Source organism: Mytilus edulis, chromosome 13 (assembly GCF_963676685.1).
Source record: "Mytilus edulis chromosome 13, xbMytEdul2.2, whole genome shotgun sequence".
In the NCBI taxonomy this organism is placed as follows: domain Eukaryota; kingdom Metazoa; phylum Mollusca; class Bivalvia; order Mytilida; family Mytilidae; genus Mytilus; species Mytilus edulis.
Window position 1 is genome coordinate 2969068 of NC_092356.1, and position 12669 is coordinate 2981736.

Sequence of the window (12669 nt, forward strand, 5' to 3'; positions counted from 1 at the left end):
GATACAGGCGATCCCCTCTATCTGGTAAATGACGTCATAAAGGCGCGTATAATTGACGAGTTTTTTCCGGTGACGGATGAACTCGAAAGTGGTCTATTGAATTAACATTTCCAAACTATATATGTAGATTTCTCATATTTCTCGACTGTCTTCAATTATTACAAACAAAAAGGAAAATGTTTATTTAGCGGTTTTTTTCTAAAACAATATATCTTCATTGTTTTTTGATATTCCAAAAGACATCTTATTTTGTTTGTTTGCCAAACTTACTTGTATGCGGTTAGTACCATCACCAATAACTACTAAAGACCATATGACCTAATAAACAACAACAAATGGAAGTTTTTAACGACCTTGACTGGCTAGGCATAATAAACCTGATAATTGGTATTCAATATATATAATCCTAGGTCATGCCTGACATATTTCACAAAAACGACCGATGAAAACTCCTTAAATGTTAAAATGTTAAAATGATTTTATCAAAACAAAAATTATTAGATGAAGAGTTATATTACCTATCGAATGCATACCTTCACAACACACTAAAACATATATTTCATGTCCTGAGTGCAGTTTGTATGTCCTCATTTTTTTACATTGTCATTTCGGTGCCTTTCTTACCTGACTAAAGGCCGTACGGTGACCTAAGTTGTTAATTTCAGTGTCATTTTGGTTTCTTGTGGAGAGTTGTCTCATTGCATGGCAATCATACCACATTTTCTTTTTTATGTTTGTAAAAGTTAACGCACGACAAATGATGAGAATTATTCACCTAGCCCTTGTGTCAGGTGAGCTAAAACATTTGCATTCAAGTATGACTACATATTTTGGAATCAAAACAAGGACATGGAGTTTTGAAAACGATCTGTAAAATATCGAAACATATACAAGAAAAACATACAATCTTCACGCTATACAATAATTTCTACGGAATTGGCTTGTACAATTTCTTTCGACAGGCTTGTAAAATTCTTCTTTACCAGCCAACAGAATTATAATACATTTGTATACAGTGTTAATTTCCATTGTTTAACGGAAGCGTACATTTTAGATAAATAAATTAAATTGTAGTGACCTGGGGTCGTGTCATCGAAGGTGTCTTAGGACTAAGACATGTCCCAAGACCATCGTAGGAGAATTTTTTGCTCTTAGCCGTGTTATTGAAACGATCATATTGCGGAACATATTGACTATATACATTTTGTTCCTCTATTAATAAGCTTTCGATTGAGGTATAATATATATCTATAAATAGGGGCTGAAGGGTCCTGCCAGTCCATTCCATTACTCAAAATTTCTATTTCATTATTCAAAATTGGTTGTTTCTCAATGTTGACGCGTATTTCGATATCTGAGTCCTGCGTTACTCCTCTAATATACATTGCGGAACATATTGACTATATACATTATGTTCCTCTATCAATAAGCTTTCGATTGAGGTATAATATATATCTATAATGAGGGGCTGAAGGATCCTGCCAGTCCATTCCATTATTCAAAATTTCCATTTCATTATTCAAAATTGGCTATTTCTCAATGTTCACGCGTATTTCGATATTTAAGTCCTTCGTTACTCCTCTAATATGCGTTGCAGAACATACTGATTTGATGCATTTTGTTCCTTTATTGATAAGCTTTCGATCAAGGTAAAATATATATTTATACTTAGGGACTGAAGGGTCCTGCCAGTCCATTCCATTATTCAAAATTGGTTGTTTGTCAATGTTGGTGCGTATTTTGATATTTGAGTCGTTCGTTACTCCTCTAATATGCGTTGCGGAACATATTGATTATATACATTTTGTTACTCTATTAATAAGCTTTCGATTGAGGTATAATATATATCTATAATAAGGTGCTGAAGGGTCCTGCCAGTCCACTCCATTATTCCAAATTTCCATTTCATTATTCAAAATTTGCTATTTCTACATGTTCACGCGTATTTCGATATTTAAGTCCTTTGTTACTCTTCTAATATGTGTTGCGGAACATATTGACTATATACATTTTGTTCCTCTATCAATAAGCTATCGATCGAGGTATAATATATATTTGTAATTAGGGGCTGAAGGGTCCTGCCAGTCCATTCCATTATTCAAACTTTCCATTTCATTATTCAAAATTGGCTATTTCCCAATGTTCACGCGTATTTCGATATTTAAGTCCTTCGTTACTCCTCTAATATGCGTTGCAGAACATACTGACTTGATGCATTTTGTTCCTTTATTAATAAGCTTTCGATCAAGGTAAAATATATATTTATACTTAGGGACTGAAGGGTCCTGCCAGTCCATTCCATTATTCAAAATTGGTTGTTTGTCAATGTTGGTGCGTATTTTGATATTTGAGTCGTTCGTTACTCCTCTAATATGCGTTGCGGAACATATTGATTATATACATTTTGTTACTCTATTAATAAGCTTTCGATTGAGGTATAATATATATCTATAAGAAGGTGCTGAAGGGTCCTGCCAGTCCACTCCATTATTCCAAATTTCCATTTCATTATTCAAAATTTGCTATTTCTACATGTTCACGCGTATTTCGATATTTAAGTCCTTTGTTACTCTTCTAATATGTGTTGCGGAACATATTGACTATATACATTTTGTTCCTCTAATAATAAGATTTCGATCGAGGTATAATATACATCTGTAATTAGGGGCTGAAGGGTCCTGCCAGTCCATTCCATTATTCAAACTTTCCATTTCATTATTCAAAATTGGCTATTTCCCAATGTTCACGCGTATTTCGATATTTAAGTCCTTCGTTACTCCTCTAATATGCGTTGCAGAACATACTGACTTGATGCATTTTGTTCCTTTATTAATAAGCTTTCGATCAAGGTAAAATATATATTTATACTTAGGGACTGAAGGGTCCTGCCAGTCCATTCCATTATTCAAAATTGGTTGTTTGTCAATGTTGGTGCGTATTTTGATATTTGAGTCGTTCGTTACTCCTCTAATATGCGTTGCGGAACATATTGATTATATACATTTTGTTACTCTATTAATAAGCTTTCGATTGAGGTATAATATATATCTATAATAAGGTGCTGAAGGGTCCTGCCAGTCCACTCCATTATTCCAAATTTCCATTTCATTATTCAAAATTTGCTATTTCTACATGTTCACGCGTATTTCGATATTTAAGTCCTTTGTTACTCTTCTAATATGTGTTGCGGAACATATTGACTATATACATTTTGTTCCTCTATCAATAAGCTATCGATCGAGGTATAATATATATTTGTAATTAGGGGCTGAAGGGTCCTGCCAGTCCATTCCATTATTCAAACTTTCCATTTCATTATTCAAAATTGGCTATTTCCCAATGTTCACGCGTATTTCGATATTTAAGTCCTTCGTTACTCCTCTAATATGCGTTGCAGAACATACTGACTTGACGCATTTTGTTCCTTTATTAATAAGCTTTCGATCAAGGTATAATATATATTTATACTTAGGGACTGAAGGGTCCTGCCAGTCCATTCCATTATTCAAACTTTCCATTTCATTATTCAAAATTGGCTATTTCCCAATGTTCACGCGTATTTCGATATTTAAGTCCTTCGTTACTCCTCTAATATGCGTTGCAGAACATACTGACTTGATGCATTTTGTTCCTTTATTGATAAGCTTTCGATCAAGGTAAAATATATATTTATACTTAGGGACTGAAGGGTCCTGCCAGTCCATTCCATTATTCAAAATTGGTTGTTTGTCAATGTTGGTGCGTATTTTGATATTTGAGTCGTTCGTTACTCCTCTAATATGCGTTGCGGAACATATTGATTATATACATTTTGTTACTCTATTAATAAGCTTTCGATTGAGGTATAATATATATCTATAAGAAGGTGCTGAAGGGTCCTGCCAGTCCACTCCATTATTCCAAATTTCCATTTCATTATTCAAAATTTGCTATTTCTACATGTTCACGCGTATTTCGATATTTAAGTCCTTTGTTACTCTTCTAATATGTGTTGCGGAACATATTGACTATATACATTTTGTTCCTCTAATAATAAGATTTCGATCGAGGTATAATATACATCTGTAATTAGGGGCTGAAGGGTCCTGCCAGTCCATTCCATTATTCAAACTTTCCATTTCATTATTCAAAATTGGCTATTTCCCAATGTTCACGCGTATTTCGATATTTAAGTCCTTCGTTACTCCTCTAATATGCGTTGCAGAACATACTGACTTGATGCATTTTGTTCCTTTATTAATAAGCTTTCGATCAAGGTAAAATATATATTTATACTTAGGGACTGAAGGGTCCTGCCAGTCCATTCCATTATTCAAAATTGGTTGTTTGTCAATGTTGGTGCGTATTTTGATATTTGAGTCGTTCGTTACTCCTCTAATATGCGTTGCGGAACATATTGATTATATACGTTTTGTTACTCTATTAATAAGCTTTCGATTGAGGTATAATATATATCTATAATAAGGTGCTGAAGGGTCCTGCCAGTCCACTCCATTATTCAAAATTTCCATTTCATTATTCAAAATTTGCTATTTCTACATGTTCACGCGTATTTCGATATTTAAGTCCTTTGTTACTCTTCTAATATGTGTTGCGGAATATATTGACTATATACATTTTGTTCCTCTATCAATAAGCTATCGATCGAGGTATATATATATTTGTAATTAGGGGCTGAAGGGTCCTGCCAGTCCATTCCATTATTCAAACTTTCCATTTCATTATTCAAAATTGGCTATTTCCCAATGTTCACGCGTATTTCGATATTTAAGTCCTTCGTTACTCCTCTAATATGCGTTGCAGAACATACTGACTTGATGCATTTTGTTCCTTTATTAATAAGCTTTCGATCAAGGTGTAATATATATTTATACTTAGGGACTGAAGGGTCCTGCCAGTCCATTCCATTATTCAAAATTGGTTGTTTGTCAATGTTGGTGCGTATTTTGATATTTGAGTCGTTCGTTACTCCTCTAATATGCGTTGCGGAACATATTGATTATATACATTTTGTTACTCTATTTATAAGCTTTCGATTGAGGTATAATATATATCTATAATAAGGTGCTGAAGGGTCCTGCCAGTCCACTCCATTATTCCAAATTTCCATTTCATTATTCAAAATTTGCTATTTCTACATGTTCACGCGTATTTCGATATTTAAGTCCTTTGTTACTCCTCTAATATGTGTTGCGGAACATATTGACTAGATACATTTTGTTCCTCTAATAATAAGATTTCGATCGAGGTATAATGTATATCTGTAATTAGGTGCTGAAGGGTCCTGCCAGTCCATTCCATTATTCAAAATTTCCATTTCATTATTCAAAATTTGCTATTTCTTCATGTTCACGCGTATTTTGATATTTGAGTCGTTCGTTACTCCTCTAATATGCGTTGCGGAACATATTGATTATATACATTTTGTTACTCTATTTATAAGCTTTCGATTGAGGTATAATATATATCTATAATAAGGTGCTGAAGGGTCCTGCCAGTCCACTCCATTATTCCAAATTTCCATTTCATTATTCAAAATTTGCTATTTCTACATGTTCACGCGTATTTCGATATTTAAGTCCTTTGTTACTCCTCTAATATGTGTTGCGGAACATATTGACTAGATACATTTTGTTCCTCTAATAATAAGATTTCGATCGAGGTATAATGTATATCTGTAATTAGGGGCTGAAGGATCCTGCCAGTCCATTCCATTATTCAAAATTTCCATTTCATTATTCAAAATTGGCTATTTCTCAATGTTCACGCGTATTTCGATATTTAGGTCCTTCGTTACTCCTCTAATATGCGTTGCAGAACATCTTGACTATATACATTTTGTTCTTCTCGTAATAAGCTTTCTAATGAGGTATAAGGTTTATTTATAATTAGGGGCTAAAGGGTCACAGCATTCCATTCCTTTAATCAAAATATGTATTTCTTTATTCAAAATTGGCTATTTCTTAATTTTCACGCGTATTTTGGCATTTAGGTCCTCCGTAAACCCTATAATGGTCATTCAGGCACATATCATTTCTACTCAGTTTATTTCTCTATCAATAAGCTTTCATTTGGTGTATAAATTTTGTCTTGATTACGGACTGAAGAGTTGCAGCAGTCCATTCCATTATTCAAAATAAGCTATTTCTCAATGTTCACGCGTATATCGATATTTAAGTCCTTCGTTACTCCTGTAATATGCGTTGCAGAACATATTGACTATATACATTTTGTTCCTCTAATAATAAGCTTTCAATCGAGGTATAATATATATCTGTAATTAGGGGCTGAAGGGTCATGCCAGTCCATTCCATTATTCAAAATTTCCATTTCAGTATTCAAAATTGGCTATTTCCCAATGTTGATGCGTATTTTGACATTTGAGTCGTTCGTTACTCCTCTAATACGCGTTGCGGAACATATTGACTATATACATTTTGTTCCTCTTTTAATAAGCTTTCGATTGAGGTATAATATATATTTATAATAAGGTGCTGAAGGGTCCTGCCAGTCCATTCCATTATTCAAAATTTCCATTTCATTATTCAAAATTTGCTATTTCTTCATGTTCACGCGTATTTTGATATTTGAGTCGTTCGTTACTCCTCTAATATGCGTTGCGGAACATATTGATTATATACATTTTGTTACTCTATTTATAAGCTTTCGATTGAGGTATAATATATATCTATAATAAGGTGCTGAAGGGTCCTGCCAGTCCACTCCATTATTCCAAATTTCCATTTCATTATTCAAAATTTGCTATTTCTACATGTTCACGCGTATTTCGATATTTAAGTCCTTTGTTACTCCTCTAATATGTGTTGCGGAACATATTGACTAGATACATTTTGTTCCTCTAATAATAAGATTTCGATCGAGGTATAATGTATATCTGTAATTAGGGGCTGAAGGATCCTGCCAGTCCATTCCATTATTCAAAATTTCCATTTCATTATTCAAAATTGGCTATTTCTCAATGTTCACGCGTATTTCGATATTTAGGTCCTTCGTTACTCCTCTAATATGCGTTGCAGAACATCTTGACTATATACATTTTGTTCTTCTCGTAATAAGCTTTCTAATGAGGTATAAGGTTTATTTATAATTAGGGGCTAAAGGGTCACAGCATTCCATTCCTTTAATCAAAATATGTATTTCATTATTCAAAATTGGCTATTTCTTAATTTTCACGCGTATTTTGGCATTTAGGTCCTCCGTAAACCCTATAATGGTCATTCAGGCACATATCATTTCTACTCAGTTTATTTCTCTATCAATAAGCTTTCATTTGGTGTATAAATTTTGTCTTGATTACGGACTGAAGAGTTGCAGCAGTCCATTCCATTATTCAAAATAAGCTATTTCTCAATGTTCACGCGTATATCGATATTTAAGTCCTTCGTTACTCCTGTAATATGCGTTGCAGAACATATTGACTATATACATTTTGTTCCTCTAATAATAAGCTTTCAATCGAGGTATAATATATATCTGTAATTAGGGGCTGAAGGGTCATGCCAGTCCATTCCATTATTCAAAATTTCCATTTCAGTATTCAAAATTGGCTATTTCCCAATGTTGATGCGTATTTTGACATTTGAGTCGTTCGTTACTCCTCTAATACGCGTTGCGGAACATATTGACTATATACATTTTGTTCCTCTTTTAATAAGCTTTCGATTGAGGTATAATATATATTTATAATAAGGTGCTGAAGGGTCCTGCCAGTCCATTCCATTATTCAAAATTTCCATTTCATTATTCAAAATTTGCTATTTCTTCATGTTCACGCGTATTTTGATATTTGAGTCGTTCGTTACTCTTCTAATATGCGTTGCGGAACATATTGACTATATGCATTTTGTTCCTCTCGTAATTAGCTTTCTAATGAGGTATAAGGTTTATTAATAATTAGGGGCTAAAGGGTCACAGCATTCCATTCCTTTATTCAAAATATCTATTTCATTATTCAAAATTGGCTATTTCTTAATTTTCACGCGTATTTTTGCATTTAGGTCCTCCGTAAACCCTATAATGGTCATTAAGGCACATATCGTTTCTACTCAGTTTATTCCTCTATCAATAAGTTTCATTTGGTGTATAAATTTTGTCTTGATTACGGACTGAAGGGTTGCAGCAGTCCATTCCATTATTCAAAATAAGCTATTTCTCAATGTTCACGCGTATATCGATATTTAAGTCCTTCGTTACTCCTGTAATATGCGTTGCAGAACATATTGACTATATACCTTTTGTTCCTCTATTAATAAGCTTTCGATCGAGGTATAATATATATCTGTAATTAGAGGCTGAAGGGTCCTGCTAGTCCATTTCATTATTCAAAATTTCCATTTCATTATTCAAAATTAGCTTCATGTATTTCCTCATTTTTACGCATATTGTGGCATTTAGATCCTGTGTAAACCCACTTTTGATTATTGCGAATCAGGATATAGGTATAGTGTCACAGTAATTTTTTTTTTATATTTATTTCACTATTCACCGCTTCAATTTGAATAATGAAACATAAACTATTTCATTATTCATTATTCATTTTGTAATATTGAATAGTGAATAGTGAACTATTTCATTATTCATTATTGAATAATGAATATTGAACTATGAATAATGGACGTACTTCAGCGCGGTATGTGCCTGTCCCAAGTCAGGAGCCTGTAATTTAGTGGTTGTCGTTTGTTTATGTGTTACATATTTGTTATTCGTTCATTTTTTTTATATAAATGAAGCCGTTAGTGTTCTCGTTTGAATTGTTTTACATTGTCATATAGGGGCCTTTTATAGCTGACTGTGCGATATGGGCTTTGCTCATTGTTAAAGGCCGTACGGTGACCTAAAGTTGATAATTTCTGTGCCATTTTGGTCTCTTGTGGAGAGTTGTCTCATTGGCAATCATACCAGATCTTCTTTTTTATATTATGTGTGCCTCTCAGTTGTAGGACAGCCTTTGTACTTAATTTTAATACGGCGGACACCTCTTATTCTTATACTTCATACCTGAGAAACAGAAAATGTATGCCATCAATTTTAGAATTCATTCTTACATAGTTTTATATTTCCGCCGTTGCCTACGAATTATTTTTTTTTTGCTCCGAATTGAAGGCATAACTTTGACTTTGAGATGAAGAATCGCAATAAAGCGCCAAACAGATGATCAGGCGAACAAGTTGACTGTAATATAGTCGGGACTGATAGAATGTTGGAATACTATACATAATTATTCATATCACTCCGTCAAAGGATGCATATGCCTTCAGTTCCATTGAGTCAGTTGGTCAGATACTTGTCACTGAACTTTTTTTTTAATAAACTTTATTTAGATTCACTACACATAACTCAAAACAATAACTGATAATATTTTAAAAGGGCATACGATACAGTTACAGGGGAGGTAATGACGTTTCTAACGTAGATTGTTAGTTTCACGACGTCAAACTATGACTTATCGGGGACAGATTCAGTTTTCGACTTATTTTTATCATTCAAACTTATTTAACTTGAAAACGAGTTCATGGACCCCTCTTTTTTAAAGGCTATCTAGTTTGATTACGCAAGAAGATTATGTGTGCCAATTTTCATGAAAACGTAAATAGTGCAATTACTAGTATTTAAATTGGGAGGATGCTTATAAAATACAGAAATTTCAAACTATTTAACAAAAAGCAATTTGTGTTTAAAAATCTTTTTAAATCTTTTAAAACAAAAAAAAGTTTGCCAGGCTCACCTCAGAATCAATTTTCTATGTTCAGTGGACCGTGAAATTGGGATAAAATCTCCAATTGGGCATTGAAATTAGAAAGATCATATCATAGGTAACACGTGTACTAAGTTTCAAGTTGATTGGACTTCAACTTCATCAAAAACTACCTCGACCAAAAACATTAACCCGAAGCGGGACAGACGGACGAACGGACGGATGGGCGGATGGATGAACGAACAAACAAACAAACAAACAAACAAACGAACGGACGGACGGACGGACGAACAGACGCACAGACTGGAAAACATAATGTCCATAATTGTGCATAATTGGGGCATAACAATTGAGAATCGGAACAAGGAATGTCAAATAGACAAAAACACGACCAAAGAGCAGAAAAACAGCCGAAGGTTACTAATGGGTCTTCAACACATCGAGAAAATCCCGCACCAAAAGATGGGCCTTAGCAAGCCCCTAATCAGTCAATTACGTGCATTGACGGGGGTCAGATCCATAATCCGACAGTCCCATAATCCGACAGTACTGTAGTCCGGCAGTCCTATAATCCGACAGACCGATAGTCCGACAGTCCTATAATCCGACAGCCCGATAGTCCGACACACAGTCACTTGTCTGTGAAAAGCTTGCCTATAAAGACATGGAAAAATTCTAAATAAAAAATTTTACACAAAAAATCATGTGTCAAGTCGATCAGTATGACGTCTTTTGGCCCGTATCCTGCGGATGTAACCTTAGAAAAATAGATAACCCGGGAATTTTGAAAATGACCCGTTTTCGCCAGGATTCAAAGCATTCAGACTGATATCATAATTAAGCGATTGCAATACCGGTAAATTCATATTTCTCTTTGGACAAGAAGTTCAACTATAGCTGTGTAAACTCAAATTAACTGACCCATTTCACTTTCAGTGCATGGCTTCACTTGACAGCTTTGGTGTCAAACACACTCAATCTGTTGATTAACAGTCATTACCTAAGCTTTATGTCGTTTTAAAATAATTGTGTCTTTCAAAGTTGTTTTGAAATAATAATTTGACTTATTTCGCCATTGTTCACCTTTCACAATGTAATCCTTTAACGTATGTTGTTTTATTTTAATTTTAAAAAGATTAAATCTAGAATAAATTGTATGCAAAAACATATCAGAACAAGGATGTGTCCCAAGTACACGCACTATCATTTTCTCAATCTGTTCATTACCGTGAAAATGGGGTAAAATCTATAATTTGACGTTACATTTAGAAAGATCATATCATAAAGAACAATTTACATGTTTTACAAGTTTCAAGTTAATTGGACTCCAAATTCATCAAAAACTACCTCGATTAAAAACTTTAACCAAACCTTTAACCACGGAGCGGGTCGGAGAAACGACGAACGAACGAACAGACGGACGGACGGACGGTCACACCGACCAGAAAACATAATGCCCATAAATGGGGCATAATAATACTTTCACTATTTTTTACCGTGGGCTTAGAACAATTAACAAATAAAGTTATTTGAAAATTACCTTTTTCGTCTATACCTCCTTTACTAATTTAACTTTATTGTTATGCCCCACCTACGATAGTAGAGGGGCATTATATTTTCAGGTCTGTTTAACCGCTCGTCTGTTCGTCCGTCCGTTCGTTCGTTTTTTTGGTCTGTGTTTTATACGACCGCAATTTGGTTGTCACGTTGTCGTCGTCAGCGTTCTCCGAAGACACTTGGTTTCCGGACAATAACTTTAGTGCAAGTGAATAGAAATCTATGAAATTTAATCACAAGGATTGTAACCACTAAAAGAAGGCTAGGATTGATGTTTTTCATTTAAAATCTTCAATGTTTTACTCATTGAATGATCAATTCTACTGGAATTTGAATAAAACTTGTGTGCGAACGGACCTAACACCGAGAAGAGACAAGCAAAACCCAATTTATAACTAGTTTGTCATTCAATCCGATGTAGTTGCTTTCATATCTTCGGGGCGAATGACGCTCAGGTACGTTCATGCATGATGACGAATAACGGTAAAATAATACATGTGACACCCTGTCACACCCTCATATGTTACATACAAGCGCATGTGCATGTGTGAAAACAAACCAGATAAGATTTCATTATTAAACTAGATGAACAGGAATGGAATGACATAATCAATTTGTTCAAACAGAATAAGATATATTTTTTTATCCAATTAAACTGCCCTTGATTCCATTTTTTAAATTTTACAAACTGTTTGCGTTTCAATAGTATATTAACAAGCATTAATTCCGGGTGCGGGAATTTCTCGCTACATTGATCAGAAGACCTGTTGGTGACCCTCTGCTGTTGTTTTTTATTTGGTCGGGTTGTTGTCTCTTTGACACATTCCCCATTTCCATTCTCAATTTTATTAGCCTTTCAAAAAGGGCTAGTCGACTCTTAGCTGATGAAAATGGAAAGTGCTCTCGCTTTGTAGATTAATTCATTTACTAGAATAGTCACGTGCACCAATCAACAAATGTTACCACACATGTGAGGTCACACGTTATGAAGTAGTATATATCGTTTAACGTTGTTGTTTACGAAACTCCAGAAGATTCGACTATTTATAGATAAAAGTTACCTGTGTACCAATATCATGAATATGCATGACTAATGACCAGGCAAAATCTAATTGCTAAAATAGAGAGGACAGATCCGATACTCTACGGGATTGAAGGACATTAACTAGGTTTGGATTGTCCTAACCAATCAATAAACTTTGATTATTCACGTCTCGTAATATCTTCCAATCAGGTAGCAAGAAAATTTCACGCACTAACTGTCCATCGTTCAATTCTTAATATCGACTCCTAGGAGGAGTCGATAACTAGGAGTCGATAATAAGCTTATATATATATAGTACGATATCCATATTTACGTTAACCCGAAACATTTGAATAAAATCAAAATTAAACTA